Source organism: Nelusetta ayraudi, unplaced genomic scaffold (genome assembly GCF_046127955.1).
Source record: "Nelusetta ayraudi isolate G7.1 ecotype Tasmania unplaced genomic scaffold, CSIRO-AGI_Nayr_v1 ptg000060l, whole genome shotgun sequence".
NCBI classification, from domain to species: Eukaryota; Metazoa; Chordata; class Actinopteri; order Tetraodontiformes; family Monacanthidae; genus Nelusetta; species Nelusetta ayraudi.
In genome coordinates, this window is record NW_027466110.1 from 1,544,709 (window position 1) to 1,550,708 (window position 6,000).

Genomic DNA, 6,000 nt, shown 5'->3' on the forward strand with positions numbered 1-6,000 from the left:
CATCTCCTCCTTGGATTAAAAAAAATAATGATTCAACGCGAAAGCATACAATCGTTCACATGAGGCAACTCAGCCTATGGATGGCACAAAACTCCTGCTGCAGTCGACTCCACTGTCTCCTCAACCAGCAGGGTAAGACTTCAAATATTAATCCGCCCTCCCCCACAGTCTCCTTGGAGACCAAAAAGGAAGAAAAAAAAAGTGGGGGAAGGCAGCGTCAGCTTAACATTTATCATGATCAAAGAGAAACCTGTGTATCCTTACAATACCCTTTCTCTAAAGCACAGGGTCCCTCCCCACCGCCACCGCCGCACCTTCTTTCTCCAGCCAATCTCGCACCGTGAGCCCCATCTTCACCGAGCGCAACCTCAGAGAGGAGGCGCACGGGGCGAGCGTAGATGTCAAGAGCAATTAACCCCCCCCTCCCACCCACCCCAAAGAGCATCCAACTTTGTGCTTTCATTTTCTCTCTTCACAGGGAGATTTCATCAAGGTCTCCTCAGACAAGCTGTCACCCTCCAAGGCTTCTTCAGCATCAGTCTGAGAGACGCGCCGTGTGATCGTTCCGCAGTTTGGATGAGGCCGAAGTGCGACGAAGCAAAGTCTCTGTGAAAGTGGCTGATGAATCACACGGCAGATGTTACGGAATGTCCCAGTGTGTCTGTCTAACTATCTATTGCTTAGTCAAAAATATCAGAGAAGTATGGGGAAAAAAGTTGAATACACTTGAAGTTTACAGCTTTTAATTTACACCAGTATGTCAGTGTATTTTTTTAATTTCATATTTAGAAACTTTATTTGATGGAATTTTTCAAACTTAACATCACAAACTGCTGGCAACACTTGAATTCCTGTCCTGATTAAAATGCATTCTGAGAGCCATACAGTCATATCAAAATATGCACATTGCACATTGACAGTCCTGCCACATGACAGGGCCCGGCTGGCTATTCTGCCCTAATCTTACTTAAAGTTCCAGACACTGTACGAGCATATTTCGTCCAATTTGCCACCGTTTCTCCCGGCAGGCTCCGTAATAAATCTACTGTCCATTTATGTATGACACGAGTAATTAGAGAGTGGAAATGGGCTGGGGGCTCAGGGTTAGATAAGTGAGTGTGGGAGGAAACACAGGGAGCAAAAAAAAAAAAAAAAAAAAAAAAAAAGGTTGAATAAAACTAGTTTTGAAAGAGCAACTTGGGAAATTACACTGAATGTAGCTACATCTGCCAGGCTGGGACGTAGAATGAGGATAATTAGGAGCAACTGGCCGGCTGATGGAGCAGAGTTGAATTGGATTCGACTTGGATGAAGAATCTTTTAAAACTTGTTTTCATACGGGCAATTGTATGTTGTACATGTGCAACCATGATGTAAAAATCCTAAAATAAGAGCATTAACCTGGCAAATAATTACAAAGTTAGAATTATCACCTATTTAGTATGTAATTCAGGAGAGGCCTCGGTGTATTTGTCCTGTGTTTGATGCAGTTGTTTTTGTCCTAAAATTATGAGCAGGTCTGGTAGCTGCATGCTGATCAATTTCGCCAACCCACTTTCTGGGTAATTTAGCTGACAATTCAGAAGATGGATTATGTATTCAAATTAGTCACTAGAGAGAAAGGTCCAAACAAAAAAGTGGAGTAAGACATATGACGGGTTGACTGGCTGAAGGATAGGCAAGCAGGGACTGTATATTCTACTAGCAGGTAGAATGGATGGCTCTAAGTATAGGCCCTTGTTTTCGTTTGGTTTTGAAACAAATGACTTTGCTGGCTAATTAACAATGCAATTGTAATCAAAAATCTAAAAAAAAATGTGTGGCAGCAGCCTCGGAGCATATTTTTTGGTGTCATAAAGAAATGATTAATCTTGCTTTATTAATTTAGTATAAATAATTGCTCCCTCTCTTCCATCAGTGTTTATGTTTTTCAATATGCTGTACACTTCTTCATCCAAACAGGTTTTTTGAGTCCTTTAGACTTGTGCTTACCTTCAATATTTTATTCAATTTTAATCATCAAACATTCTGTTTTCTGCCAGCACTTCCCAGGCAGCTTTGTTTGATTGCCGGTGTTTAGTACAGGGACAAAAGTTGCTCCTGTACCAAAAGTTTCATCCTGTTTGAAACACGTGGCTGGAGTATCTTGAGAAAACAGAACTCTGGGGATGGGTCACTTACTTGCTGCCACCTAAACACATATAAGCTTTTATATGCTTCCATTTGCATTAAAGTGCCACTGGCAGTCGTGATTGGACAGCTGACTGTGGCCCAGAAATCCCTGAAGCATCAGCAGCGACAGCATTCCTGGTTCCTCCAGAATAATGTGCAGACAGTGAATAAGACTCCAGTGAGCGCAGCACCTGGGTTTGTCCTGCAGCTGCAGAGACCCCAATGCTTGATGTTGTTGTTTTCATGGAAGGCCTGACATCGACACGAGGCCTGATTCAGTTGGCCATTCATGGAAGTCAGACGACGGGGCAGCTACAGACTGAATTTCAACTTCTGTCTCTTGCAAATACATGCGCGAGCGCACACACACACACACACACACACACACACACACACACACACAAGTCAACAGTGCCTGTCTGGCTGACTCACTCGCTCAGGATTCCACTTAATCACCCACTGCCTCCCTCTCCTGCAGCCCGAGTCCAGCAAGTCTTCATCTCTGTGTCTCGTTCACATGGTCACAACCTCCTCATTTACTAACTGATTCATCCATCTACTCCTCCTCCTTCCTCTTTGCCCTTTTGCCTTTACTCACCAATTTCTGTTGGTGGCAAGAAGAAATAACCTCAGGCTATTGGCGGCTTGACAGTATTAGTCATTCGCATCCTGTTAAAGTGCCACGTCAGAGCTCGCCGTCTGCTGCAGGCTTGAACTGAACCAACGTATGCATCTTTTAAAAGTCCACAGTGTGAGAGGCAGCAGTGGCAGGAAGACAGGAATCTCAAACAATGTGAGCGCTGGTGTCTGTTTTCTCACGTCCGACTTGAACTCAAATCTTTCTTAAACCAGCTGTGATATCAGAGTTAAAGTACAAACCCCAGAGCAGATCCCCCCTCCGAGATAAAGTTGATATGAATACTCTGTATTCACCTCAAACGCACATCCAAGCAATGTTTCTTAAGCTCCACAGCAGACCACCAGACCTTAATAATGAGGTATGTGTGGGAGTTTCATGCACGTTTTTTGTGTGTGCTGGGGCCTGCCATCTACTGGTTGAGAAAAAAAGCTAACTGTTGTTACTGAACCTATTGATTAAGGTTGAACATACAGTAGCCAACTTACCTTCCAAGGAAGTGGCACTGGCTATGTTATTTATTTTTTATTTTTTAAAGGAACACAAAGGTTCTCATCCCTCGACCCAGCTGCCCATAGACTGATGCGGGGGACTTTGTATAAATCCCTGCTGGCTCCCAGGAGTAATCAAGTGAGTGAATGTCAGGGTTTTCATTAGAAAGATGGCCTCATTTAATAAGGGGTGAACAAGCCTTTTTAAGTTTTATGTGAGCCTACAATCGAGTGACACCAATCTGGGAAAGACCTTCCGATTTTAGAGCTCAAAAACAACAACAAATCATCGTATGTGAAGAAAACTGGGACTAGATTTCATCCTGAGTCTCAAGATAGAATTTATAATTGAACCAATTTTTTTTTTTAAAATCTATACAATATGGTGCTTATAACGTGTATATATTGTCTATGTTTGTTTTTTTTTTGTTTTTTTTTTTAAATATATATCTATATATATATATAGATATATATATATTCTGTTGTTCCCAAGAGTCCAGGGTTGCTGAGGCTCCATATATTCGCTCAGTCGCATTGACTCGTAAAAACTTACCACTCCTACAAGGGTTACTAGCACCTTGTGCATTTTAAATAACATACAACCACCTTTATGGGCGCTGCCTTCAGTGGTTTTCGGTTCCTGCTCAGCTGTGGCATTTCTGACTCTGCAGCCTGTTCAGCAGAGCTCTTTCCTTGTCAGTTCCAACACTACCTGCCCAGTTCCTGGAGTGGCCCTGACCATCACCCACACCTTTTAACCCTGAATCAGAACCTTATCTAAACTTCCACCTTCTCCCCTTCAGCGTTGTGATTTGGAGTGGATTTTCAAGTCCCAGTAACCCCGGATCTGCAGAGCAGGCCGTGTTATCTTCCAGACCTTCTCCAGCTTTCATTTTTGCCCTTTGGCTTCCTGCCTGAAGTCTGCAGCTCAACCTGCCACTTTGCTGCCCCCCTGAGGTGTTCAGCCCCACTGCTAGCAACACTTTTTGCTGCTCTGCCTTGGAGCAGTCAAGTTAAATATGCAACATCCTCAGGTGCAGACAGTGCTATCCACTTCTGATAAACCCATCTGTTAAAGCAAACAAGTTGACAAGTTCCATATGGATCAGTTTTAGTCAAAACTCAACACTTGCCAGACCAGTGTGGTGCTTTGCACGCTTTGCTGGGAGCACCAGTCAGAATTTAGACTTGAAAACCTCAAAATGATTGGCAGTTCACTGTCAGGCGCTAAATGGAGAATGAGCAGCAGTGTGTTTGCAAAGCAGAACAAAGTAAGAAATTGAAATTAAAAAAGAAAAAAAGAGGTAACAAAAGAGTCCCGGCTCTCTGCCGTGCGAAGACACAGCAGGCCTGGACATAATGCATGAGAACCCGTGGAAATTAGAAGAACTAAAGGCTTATTTGGCTGGTTATGGCAGCTTCCTGTCGTTTTGCAGCTTTGGCTTCGACCACCTGGGAGATTTTCCAACGATAACAAAACGACCCCCCTTCCACTACCGCTTCCTCAATACATATTTAGGGCTCGGTATGACGCCGGCATGACACGTCCCCCCGTGGTTTTGCTCTCATACTACCTGGTCTTCCGGCCTCCCGTCGGACGGCAGGACATTACAAGCTGCTACAATAATTCATGTGTCTGATTAAAGTACCCAATGAAATGCTTAGGAGCAAATTGTTCACTCAGCGAGAGGAAGTTCTGCGACTTCAACTTCGAGACAAAGACACACACATTGCTACACATTGCACAAAATTGCTTTTCAAATTTTTCTCCTGGATTGACTATATCAGCATTTGTGCTGTATGTTCAACAACATGTATACATTCAATTTAAGTGAAAAGAAAAAGTCCATACGTGAACGGAGGTGGCTAAAGACCGGTAGCAGCATTAATGCAGAATTCAGTGCACACGGGCTTCACCACAAGATGCTCTTGATGTTGAAGTTCATGTGGAGAACCTCTGGGGTCTCATCACAGTCAAGATTCTTGACCTTTCACGACACACTTTCAGGGCAAAAGAAAAAAGAATGCAGAAAAAAGGAAAGAAGAATCTCCAAAGTTCATGAAGACTCAGGCACATTCAGCCCTGAATGAATAAGAGATCAGGTCACTGAGAGGACGAATCTTCTCCAATTTAAATTTAACAAGGTCAGTCCCTCCACAATGTTTCATTTATAACCTTATGGAGAAATAAAAAAGTGCCACTTTTTTGTATTTCCTCTCACTCCAGCCCATTGTACTGCATTTTAATACAGATTTAGACCTGCGGAGGATGATTCGATCTGCAGTGGGTTGAACAGACACACAATTTTGGAAGTGGTTACGGTCACTGTCTGTGTGCCCTTTCGAAAAAGGGTCCTAGCCGTGTGCAGCCTTCAAGGATGCCACAGCAGGAAAAGGTCAAAATCAGGAATCAGTCGCTAACAAAATCGAATGAGATAAAATTCCAGCGACGTTCAGAGGTCAGGGACAAATATAAGGAGAGGACGGCAAATTGGAGAGCACGTATCGCAAACAGCAAAAGTGAGAGAGGAGCACATGGAAGCAAATAGTTGCACAACACACGGTGGAGGAGGAGCTGAGGAAGTCTGAAGATGCCAAACCATCTCATCTTAAAAAAAGACGACAAAATAAAACAAGGAACAACGCAGACATAATAATAAAAAACACCACAAGACATACAGTATGTTTAGTAGTTGCAGA